Source organism: Glossina fuscipes, unplaced genomic scaffold (genome assembly GCF_014805625.2).
Source record: "Glossina fuscipes isolate IAEA_lab_2018 unplaced genomic scaffold, Yale_Gfus_2 2, whole genome shotgun sequence".
NCBI lineage: Eukaryota > Metazoa > Arthropoda > Insecta > Diptera > Glossinidae > Glossina > Glossina fuscipes.
This window is the reverse complement of record NW_023998416.1, coordinates 4,896,261-4,909,008: the sequence shown is the minus strand read 5'-3', so window position 1 is coordinate 4,909,008 and position 12,748 is coordinate 4,896,261.

Genomic DNA, 12,748 nt, shown 5'->3' with positions numbered 1-12,748 from the left:
GGACAATCCGAAGCATGTTAAATAAAGTCCTGAAGTTCATATAAAAATTTTTCCCCAACCTAATATGTTATTTACTACAAAATACAAATCTTATCATATAGGCTACACATACAAAAGTATTTACGGTTTAGAATTGCAGACATGAAAATATTACAAGAAAGTACTGTCGCTGAAGAAGTTATCAAAAGAAATAAAAATTTATGTGAATTTTTTTTCTTTTGTATTGGTTTGCATTAGGTGTTCAGATGGGCGTGTTAAATATTTTATTATTATCTTCTACATAGAGGCCGAGTTAAGAATATACCTTGTAGAATGTCTTACGGAATCGTCGGTGCAGATTATTGCTGGCTTTTGAAGAGCAGGACATCAATCTCTTACTATCAAAATATTCTGTTTAGGCGGATGTACACAGCTCCCGGAAGGACTTGAAATAGACCGATCGATCGATTCCGAATCACTTTTTCCATCGATTTAAACTTTTCGGTTCGGCCGTTTACTTGACTCTCTTGTTGATCGCAATTTTGAAGATATTTTAATGAAGTTTGGTACACGGACTTGCTTTCGCTATTGAAAATGACTCCAGTCGAACCGCCTTTGCGACTACTTCTCATACATCAACTATAGGGGGATGAAGGGTATTTAACTATAAGCTAGTGTAGGCTGGTTAGCCGTCCCCTATACACTTTTTTATGTATTCTTTTGTATTCTGTTGCAAGAAAACTCGTTACCTGTTGATCATTCAAAATATTGCCTATCGCTGAACATCCGAAAAAAGTTAATTGTATTACTGTAGCATAAAATTTAAATTTAATTCTTTATCGTAAAGAACAGCACTACCTACAAGACTGTTAGCTACGGCATCTTTTAAAAATAGTTTTCAATTACGGTACATCCTTAATGACATACCACTATGTGCGTATGTAGCTGATTATTGGAGCTTACTTTAGAAAAGCTGCAGCACTCTTCTAACATTTTCTATTTGAAATGTTTCATCTATTCACGTAATTGTTCATAAATGGAGTGCTAAAGTGCTGCGAATGCGATCTGCCCATTATATATATATATATATTTATGAGCCGCCGAATTATGCGATCGTAGCTTCAAAATCATTACGATTGTCTATATTGAACTGAACTGAGAACTTGAAACTTTACATCGTAATAAAAAGAAAATATGGAATGATGATGAGAAATTTTTTCATAATCAGCTAAACATGCATACTTACGCGCACATATTAGTGTTCCAAAATAATAGATATTGATTAGTTCAGTCAATATTTCTTTGATAGTTGGCATTAATTTTGATTAACCTCCTAAACGATTAAAATCATTCATATAAAATTTCTTTAAATGCCAATTCACTCTCATGAATACTTTAGGCGTAAAGAAAAGCGCATATATATCACATTCAGTTCGGATATTTAAATTCAACAGAAAACATCGAATAAGCGTCAATGGAGCACGCGCTCATTTGATGTCATGCTCTCCGAAACTAATTTACTCCGTCTGCATATTTAGAGATCAGTAGTAGTAGTAGTAGTAGTAGTAGTAGCAAATGAATGTGCACAATAATATACACATATATATATATGCACATGCACACACACACACACACATAGTGAGATATACAACTATATATACACATTGTATAAACGCTAATACCTATAGACACTACCTTAGGTAGTATGTAGGAGGCGTTTATTCTGCTGCTTGCATAATGTATAATCAATAGATGCAATCAGACGGAGAGCGAAGCGGAGAAAATAATAATAATAAAAACAAAGCAGACAAAGCTTATTTGGAATTGAACAGTTTTTTTTTTTGCTTCACAAAACAGTGCAGCAGTAAATAAAACAAAAAAAGAAAAGTTAAATGGGAAGATTGTGGAGGTCAAACAGCAATCAATAGAGGTCACAGTCCAGCGACTACTTTTGCTACTTGGTACTGAAACAAACAAACGAATGAACGAACGAAGGAATGAACGAACGAACGAACGTTGTTGGAACATTCATTCCATCTTAGCAGCGAGCATTGATGAAGGAGTTGAGCAGTTTAACGGCAAAGAAACTTTATGTTCGAAATGTTAATTTGTGGCACATTGTATAGAAAGGGGCGGCTTGGCGATCAAGGAGATGAAGATGCTTTTTCGATTTGAATGCCGTACCAGAAGCACTCAGCAGCAGCAGCTGAACTATTCAATGCCCACACTACTATACTATACGGTTGTAAACAAGTTTCAAACAGCAATATGTACTATAATGATCTTGTTTTAGGTTGTTGTTATTTTATGCGCATATGTACATGGATTTGTGGTACAAATGCTTATTTCAGTTAAAGCGCAGACATTTCAGCAGCAACGAAACTGAACTTGAATCGGCGTCGAGTTGTTAGCGTATTTATGTATATATATATATATATATATATGTATGTATGTTTGTATGTATGTATGGTTTCTTTCACTTCACTCGTTTTTCTACTAAATGTTCTTTTAGTCAGGCGTACAGGCGTATGGAGCAGCATGTGCAGTAGCCGAAAGCTTCTGTATGCATAAATAAATGGTCAAGATGATGTTGCACATTCAATGCTTCCTAGTTAATGTGGCAGTCAGTGTTTCTCGATTGCACGACTATTGCCAATATTTCTACACTTGTTTCAGTTTTGTGAATGAAGTTGTTTCCTCTTAACCCATACTATTGTATTATAGACTTTTTCGCCAACAATCATTATCACGGATGTGTCTATGTAAAATTGCTATTCTTACATTTTCTTAACGATACATACATTCCTGTATGCATACATAGTGTCATTTCTATTTTCCAAAAGTAATGTAAGTTTTTTTTTTTTTTGTTTTCTTTTTCTCTAGTCCTTGACTTCACAAAGGACAAATGTCACCTAAGTATGGGTCTTTCAGTTCTTGAAATTACTTTACATTCAAGCACTTCACTGTAGAAAGCATAATTTTTTTTTTCTGTTTTTTTAATTTGTACCTAAACGAAAGTGAAAAGCACTTTAAGGTGTTGATTACAAAATCGTTTTTGAAAGATGAAATCTACCCACAGGAGTTGAGTGTTAAGATTGTTAGAACTAAATAAGCAGTGGCGAATGGTTTTTCTAAACTTAACAAGATATTCGTATACATAAGATGCTTAGAATAATCGGCCTAATCATATTAAAACCCATAAGCCTTAGCAAACTAAGCAATTGAAGACTGGCCGGCCTAGGCAATGAAAGATTAATCCATTAAATCAATCTACGACTAAGCCTGGTGGCACTACTCAAATATGTTAAGACTAATTAATCCAAGGCCGCTAAGACTAAGTAGATTAGAAGTAACCTGGCAGGGCAGGTATAAATAATACACCGAAGCTATTCATATCGATGACCCTCGCGCTTTCTCGTTGCTGTTAGATTGGCTGGAGTTTTTCAAAAGAATATATGCTCGAGACGTGGATCTGGCAAATTCGCTACCAATTAATGAAACAGATGAAACAATAATGACATCACCTGCACCTTAAACATTCATTGTTAGTCATCGTTCGACTATTCGAGCAACGCTAGAAACAAAAAAACGTTTAAAATTTTCTGCTGCATTGATTACCGAACGGGTTGCTTTTTCTCTGGATTGGGAGATAAACTATTGAATAATACAAGCCTGTACAAAAAATGATTGAAGCCAATAAGATACGTAAAAATTAAAAGGAATTAATCTAATTATGCCCTACACCATTAATAATGCCAAAGACTATTTAATTTGTGTACAACTTCTAGAAGGACTTGAAGTAGAAAAACTGCTTTTACTATATCATCGATTCAGACTTAATTTTTGCATCGATTTAAACTTGTCTATCCGTCTGTCTATCTACTCGGTTGTCTGTCTTATTTTCTTGTGTTCAGCCTAGACGTTGCAATTTTTGAGATATTTTGATGTAATTTGGTACACCGACGTGTCTCGGTCCAATGATGAACGCTAATTGAAAATAATTCGGATCTGAGGATTTTTTCGATCACTTCCTATATAACGCCTTATCTTAAGAGGTCGTTATATGAATAACTGTAGAGTGGTGTCGAGTATTTAAAGCTGGGTTCTGGTCCCCTATAGCTCCCCACACATTACTTTCAACATTTGACGCTCGCAGCAGTAATAAGAATATGTATTAGAATATCCAAGTACACTTTTTTGACCAACCGTCAAATTAAAGGCAAATATTTAAAGATTTTTGAAATAAACTTGGTGTGAGCAAGCGATCCGCTTCCAACTTTTAAACTTAGTTTCGAATTCAATTAGGAACTTATATCAAATGTTAAAAAACTAAGAAGAAAATATATATTAGTATGAGTTAGTATGAAGGCAGCTAAGCTTTTAGATACTTGTCGATTGGATTTCAGAGAAATATTCTAATGGATTTGAAGATAAATTTTTTATATGCCATTTAGTTTTCGCCTACATTCCCTATAATTTTAGATACTTTACAGATAATTACAAATTATTGTATAATTTTTGACGACCTTTTAATCTTTCAAGCGTTATATGTTCGTTTGGTTTTATTGAGCGAAAGAGTTCCCCATACTTTGACGAGCTCATGCTTTGATTTTCATATTCATGTGTGCTCATATACTGGTAAACTAAAATTTAATTTTTCATGACTGCCTACGTTCAAATTTATGAGCAATCGATTACTATCAATTGTTTATGTTTTAAACATATTATGCCTTAGGAATGAATTATAAAGCGTTTGCATCAAGTCGCTCATCAATTACGCTGCAAATAATAAGAAGCCATTGAAAGCTTAGCTTGCGTTACATTCTTGTACTCTGTGATGTACGCATACTATGAACGAATATTTAAGAAAACTCGCATCGCAAGTAGTATGACCCGAATTTTAGATACACATATACTCCTGCGAAGATGTACGCAAATTGCAAGGTATTAGTTAATTAAGTGCATCATCGCCGATCAAAAGTTTGGTTAAAAGTTATTGAAATTTTCATTTCGCAAAATTTTCAAATTGTATCCGATTATGTAAACGGGCGACATCGATTTGCAAGTGCCTAATGTATAGATATCGCCTGGGACTTCAGACATGTAGTTGCCAGCGTAATCTATTTTGAAAGTAACCTAAATCAAATCAAGTCTCGGCTCTATTCATTCTAAAGCATTATGTGAACTGCCTTGTAAAATAAATAGACTTAAACCATTTCCAAACTTAATAGTTCCCTTATTTGAAATGTCTGCACGTCCGGTCTCATCTCTACTTTTTATGTATTACACTGATTGCATGAAAAGAGAATCTGGTTGTATTGAAACTATTCGTAGCTGAAGTTGATCTTCTTTTCTGTTTTTTTTTTATATGAAAGTTTTCTTCAGTATTTTTGCAAGTACAAGAAATTACCTTCAGCTCGATGGTTTCATATTTAAAATTCAATTAATACTTAAAGGAAAACATCAAGCCAATATGTTCGCCGAGATGTATGAACGAACCCAGGGGATTTTGCACGCAAGCTATTTCAAATATTTCTGTAAGTGAAACATTGTAAACGCAACTAAGGCAATGAGTACGATTGTAGATCACCGTAAACCCTGGCGAGTCGAAGAAGAGGTCAGGCGGGTATCAACGTTTAGAGTTCAAGATAAATTAATAGCATTGTATGTGTGTATGTGTGTATGTATATGTATGAAAACCTACGCACATATTCTTAACTTATGGTTAATGTATATTGAATTATATTTGGTACACTCTGGTGCCAGTTTGGTTACAGTTTAGGTACACTGGTTAATGTGTAGTTGATTGTTTGGTTCAACGCCATCGGCACTGGCTGTTGAACTATATTCATTGCAATTTAAGCGTAGATTGTTTGTTGTTTTTGTTATTGCTTATGCTGTTGTTGTGTACTTGTAGCTCTACATGTAAGTATGTGACCATTTGGTATATACATGCTGTCCGTACATGGCAGAAACATTTGGAAAATGTAATTTACAACGAGTACAAAAACGCGTTCCATACCAAGTGACCGGGCAACTGATGCAGCCAAACGTCGACCAGCCAACTAACCAACCAGCAAACCAACCAACCAACCAACCAACCAGCCAGCCAGCCAGCCAGCCAGCCAGCCAACCAGTCAAAGACTAAGGAATTTACGTTTGTTTTGTGTTTGTTGTGTGTATAAGTTTGTATGTACGTGTGCGCATGTGTCTAAAACAAGTTCAAAACATCTTAAAGATTTTAATTTCAACTCTTGGATTTAATTTCACTTTACTTGACTTGACTTCTGGGTGCACTTTGTATTTGATTTGTATGTATCCTGCCTGTATATGCGCGAATATATTAAAGCATTTCTCGCTTTTTCAATTCATTCAACCCATCAGGCAGGCTATCCATCCATCTATCTAACCATCCATATATATATATATATATATATATGTTCGCCCAACCTCTTTCAAGCCAATTTCATTAAATTCTTAAAATATAGTGCTCGACTTTTAGTCACTCCATTAACACAGCCACCATTACCACAATCTGTACAAGCCAGTAGTAGCAATAGCACCAGCATCAGCATAAGCATCAGCAACAGCAACAGCAACAGCAACGGCAATAGCAACGACAACGACGACGATACGGCGATACGGCGATTGCTGTTAGTTACTGTTTGCCGAAGAAAGTTATGCTTTATGCCTTAGAGTGGACAGCGAGCCAATCTTAACGAGAAGTAAAACATGTACAACATGCTTTAGAATCGATGGTCTTAGCTGTTGTCGTCTTTACTGTCGCCATCCTCGTCTAATTGCGTTGGATGTACAATCGCAGCAAACGAGTTCAGCCACATAACATTTCATATTTTGTTTCTTAAGAGGTCTTTTTATAAATATTTCATCGCGATTTTGCCCTTTTTGCAAGTTAAAGTAAGTGTCGAATAGCGTAATACATTTGGCGGGATAATGAATTTTCATATTTCAAGCGCTTTAGTGGACTCCACTAAGGATTAATTAAATTTTCATATGACTTAAAATGTGACTAAAGCAGAACTCTATTTATTTTTGAATATATATTTGCAGTTAATAATAATGGGTTGGCAAGAAAGATAATTCGTTACTTTTACTCTCTAACGCTATTCTATTTTCTTTTCGTATGCAGCTTAAAAATGATAGAAGGGGAAAGAATTGACATATCATGTTGTTTTTCGGAAATTTCTTCCATACCAACCTAACAATGGAACACTAGTCACAGTCATTGCGAATGCGCTTACAGGAACCGAAGATGGCGCCGAATAATTAAAGTTGATTGGATAAATTGATTCAGATTATTATCATTTAAAGAGGAATTTGCTCATTTTCTGCAGGAAGACGATAGTCAGAGAGATTTGCAGAAGGATGCTTACAAATCGACTTTCATCGATCACAATAATGTGTTTCTGAATTCTTGTTCTCCTTTTTTTCTTTTTTGCTTATTGCGCTTCAAAATTATTTTATTTAAAATACCGGACTCTTGATTACATTTTAAACGAAAGCATTTTCTAACTTCCTTGTATGGGCTGAGAACAACTAAAGTATAACAGCGACAACACAAAATATCAAACATCAGTATACTTGACCACAAAGCCACTTGTGCTTTGCCTCTGCTCTATTAGCTTTAGCTAAACGGCAAAACATCTAACACAAAAACGCGCACACACACACACACACACACACACACACACACACGCACACATACATACATACATATATATAGGCAGTCAGAAACATAGACGGATACTCATATGCATTATGATGACGATGATGATGATGATCAACTTAGGCAAACAACAAAATAAATGGAAGAGTCTGCTTGCTCGTCAGGAAAACGCACAACCACAAGCAAGCACCTCCGACATTTACTGATAAGTGATATATACACGTACTACTCTACTACCTACCTACCTGACGGTTTGTCTGCCTTTCAAACCTGCCTGCCTACCTAATAGTACCATCTTGCCAGCTTGCCACCTACCGTTACCGATTCCTCTCCTTCCTGGCAGAATACAAGTAATCACGCTTGTGTAATCGCTGCAGCTTTGACCGTCGCCAACGTCATCTACTGATCCGGTTTAAGGCCACGACATGACTCGCATGTGAATTAGCTGTATGGCCTTTTTCATTCCGGCTGCAGTAGCAGCAGCAGTTATGGTTGTAGTTTGTCATCATCGTCGTTGTTGATTTTCTTTGGTCCGTGTTATTGTTTCGTTTTCTCTCTTGTCTTTTTGTTTTTTGTTTTTTTTTTTGTTCTTACTTTTTCTTCTTCTTTTTTTGTTTGTTGATGTTAATGTTGTTTTTGTGAAATTGCATTTCTGAGCTTTAGATTTTCAGATGCCAATGATCGTGGAATGAGTTGTGGTAGGCAATTGGCCGTTAATGGAGTTTCGCTACTACTTCTAGAGCACACCACAAAATTTACACAATAATAATAACAGCATCACTCTCAGGTTAGCTCCTGCTGATGCTGTTTGCTTTACTTCTTTTTTTTTTTTTATTATTATTATTGGTATTGTTGTTGTGGTGGTTACTGATCGAATATTATAGAGTTTTGTAACGTTGTTGTGCTTAAATTCCAGTCTGAACAGTTCAGTGATTTTTGTGGCCTTCTCGCAGTGTCCGTTGTTTTCTTGCTCGTCTTATTGTTCTTGTGGCTAAAGCTGTTGCTATTGTATGCTACCGCCAATGTTGTCGAACTATAAAGCTCTTCATTCCATTTACTGTAAGATTGCACTTAATTTTGTAGCAAGCAACAACTTTTGAAATGAAAGAAATAGACAAAGAAAAACTTAGAAAGAACTTATATTCGTCTTTGACTTATTACCTAAACTTTCTGATGGCTGAATATGTTCTTATACAATCAAATGAAGATCGATTGTGCCTTATCGTACAATCTACCCTGTATGATATGAAGGTTTTCCTAGCCGCAACAAAAAAAAAAATGTTACAATAAAAAAGATGAAGAAAAAGTGGCGATATGCAGATCTCGTTCAACCTCATAATAAGATCGTTCTCCTAATTACGTTTCTGTTATGTATGCCTTCCCAATCTATACCTATCGTATGGATGTATTTCTCTATATACATTTTTACGAGTGATCTCCAGAGACATGTGGCTCTTTCTACGTGTACTTGTTGCGATTTCCAAGACATATTTTTCACGCTTACGGAAACAAAAAAGAATGACAGACATCTTTAAGAAAAAGCTTTCCAATATTCATAGACTCGTTTTCAGAGCATCTAACCCTATATCTATATATAAGCCATTCATCTTTTTTATAGCAACTACTCTACTGCCGTAGAGGCCAACAATTCAAGGGCAGCTCTTTACGGGTACAGTCTTTGAATTTATTTTTCTGTCTAAATTAATAATAATAACAAAAAAAGAGCGACAGTCTAAGTTGCTAGCCCTAGTCATACTTTCCAGTAGTTTAGAATTTATTTCTTTAGTCCAAATAAATTATAATAATAATAATAATAATAAAGAAAATTAAGACTTCTGCCGTTATTTTTGAATTGTTGGGAAAAAATTAATTTAAATTTAATAAATATTTTTACATTATTAGTAATGAAATTATGAAAGAAAGCCACTTTCTCTCTAACCTCCGAAGTAAATTCTTTAAGAATACCTGGCTTGCCTGCACTGTTGTTGTTTGAGTTGGAGTGAAGTTCTTATCAAAAACTTGCCTTTCCTTCTACTGATATATATTTTATGCGATTTCCTAGGCATATATTTGGGGATAAAAAAAAAAACAAAGAAAACAGAAATATATATTTAGGCGGTAGGTAGCATAAAAAAAAGTTGCGCGCTATGTGTTTCGAACAAAAAGTGATAGAGCTTGTACTTGTTCTATAATGCTAACATATATCTTTAGGCGGTAGGTAGAATATTCTTTTTTTTTTTGAAAATATGATAAAATCGAATGCCACGCCTATAAAAATTGTATAAAACTATTCAGGAGACGTACAAGGGGAGATGAATGCATATTTTTGATACATTTATATAAAAAAGATTATATATTACATTTCAACCAAACCATTTCTGTGAATATATATGGAAAGAGAATATTCTTTTTTTTTTTTGAAAATAGGATAAAATCGAATGCTAACACTTATTGCAGTGCTCAAAGAGTTTTTAATCAACTTGTTACTACATGCTTACCATTTAACCATTGTTCGCACTTTAAACGACTGCCTCATATGGTAGTTAGTCGGTGATGTTTGTTAATCGTTAATACTGAGTGCTAAAGAATTTGCACTCATTTGTATTTTGTATCGCATATTCGATTTTTTGTTAATCAATATGAGATCCGTCACCGGATTAATACGGTATGTTTCTATAATCAAATTCTAAATGCGGCATAAAAGCTCATTGCGGCAGTTGCAGGCACACCAAATTTGTTAGTCGCTTTTACACGCAGCTATACGAATTGAAAGATGCAAATTGATTTTTCAGCAAAGAGAAATATCGTAAACACACACACACACACACACACACACACACACACACGCACATATTATAAAATACAATATTATAATAAATTGCTTGACCTCATCAATGATGGCATTAATTAAAACTAAAGTTTGACAATTGGAACATTTTTACCTCAATGCTATGTTCAATTGTGATCGCCTTTGTTTTCATTTTTGCAAATTTCGGGAAAATTTTCTTTCGTGCACACATTTTCCAAACGTATACCGCTAGACACATTTTACGTTAAGAAACTTTTCATATTCTTTCAAATCAGATTTAGTCATATCTCAAAAAATTTCTTTTTCAGAACATTTGCACTGGTAATCTTCAATATGCTTATGCGTAAATAAATTCCGAACCAAATAGAAAAAAACAAGAAGAATAAAACAAAAAAATTATATTCGGTTGTGACCGAACTATTTATACTCATCACCGCGATCCAAAGAAACAAGGAAAAGAACTAAGTTTTCACACTCTATAGGATTTGGAGGGCGCGGTTGATTTTTTTAATGTAAAACCAAAATCCGAAATATATATGGCGTATGAGTGACCAGCGAAAAACACGGAAAGCAAAGATGTCGAAAGTATTTGTTATATAGAGTTGGGCGTGTTGCAGGCGCGTTCCTTGAAAAATGTGGGTCCTCTTCAAATCCTACTGCAAGTTTATCGAAGTTTATCATCACTTTTGCGAATGAAAGAATGTTTACCACAGATACTACACTATTTGGCAGACGGATAGATGGACAAACGGACGTGCTTAGGTGCGTTCCGAATTTGAAAATGGCCAAGAATTGAACGGAAACTGTAAACATCTTTTCCTTTGTTTTTTTTTTTCGCTTGTTGCTCATAAAATATAACACATATGCCATAGAGGACGAATACTTTAGTGGTTCTCCTCATTTCGGTCCTCTTTAAGACAACGGTGATGGGCATCACGGTCGAATGTAATTCTCTTACTTGTTTTAATTCAAATGTTTGCGTAGTAAGCCCCACCGGTTTCCAGTTTCTGGTCGGGCGTTAATGTTATTAATGGCGGCAATTAGCAGGGCAAAGCAAGCAAAGACAAATTTTCGCAAAAACCCTATTGGTTCGAAATTCAAAAATGTACAAACGAATGACACGCTTATGTCATGCATTTTACCAAAAAGTTGAATAAAGTCGCAATAGTTGAAAAAACCAATTCATTGCAGTTTTTATGTTACAAATTTTTTACATTAAATTAACAAACTTACAAACTAATGCCGTACGCAAGTATTTCATTGCACAAGTATTTCTCCAAAAAAAAAAAAACGGATGAAGCCATTATGCTTTCTGACAAAATTGATTGATTGACTCAGTGGCAAACCTTCGAAGAAATTCTTTCGTATATTTTTGTCATAAGCTTGTTAATGAAAATTCCTACGCACGATTCTGGAGATCGGAAAAAGAGGATAAAACCTAAAACGACCCGGAGCCTTTTTGGGTGTGCATACTTTAAACACAGCTTTACGTTTGTCACGCAACGTAAATGGAGATTAACAATATTTCATGCGCTTGCACAACAATGCACAATGAAACCACTTTTTTAAATGTGGAAAATTCGCAGGATGAGAGACTTTGTCGCCGAATCGATGTAAAAAATGTATAAATAAATAACTTGCAATTTTAATCAGTTTCGAATAGCTACGTTTTAGCTTGCATTTAAAGGGTCAACGAAATGATAAATAGGGCAAAAATTTCGCGACGTTTTTTCAAGTTGATTGCTTTCGACTTAAATAAGTTTGCTAATATTAATCATTTGAAGAGAGGCATGAATTGCAAAGTGATTAGATGCGGGTGCTCTCCAACACGGGCTGTAAAATGTCATTATCGCTTAGACCAACGATTTCTTTTGAAGGTAAAATCTCTTGGACGAAATGTGGCAAAACATCTTTGGATAATTGGAATATTTACGACTCCAGTTCCCAACGTGTCACCTAAGTTCTTACAAATAAATGGTGCGCTACTTCCTTGAAAAGTTTGAAGAGCTCCAAGTATGTCTGAATGGGAACGAACCAAGTCCTTGAAGATGTTCGGTGAAAGCTGCTCACAAGTCAAAAGCAGAGCAAGCATAACGATCATGAAACAAGATCTCCAAAAATATAAAATAATTTTTTCTTGAATCCATTCATGTGCCAATAATATAATATCTCACAGGATAAAAAGGACTTGGCTCACTTTTAAAGCCGCTGACGCCTACATGTTCTGATGGATAATTGTTGACAGAGAACTTTCATTTACTATAATTGTTTTG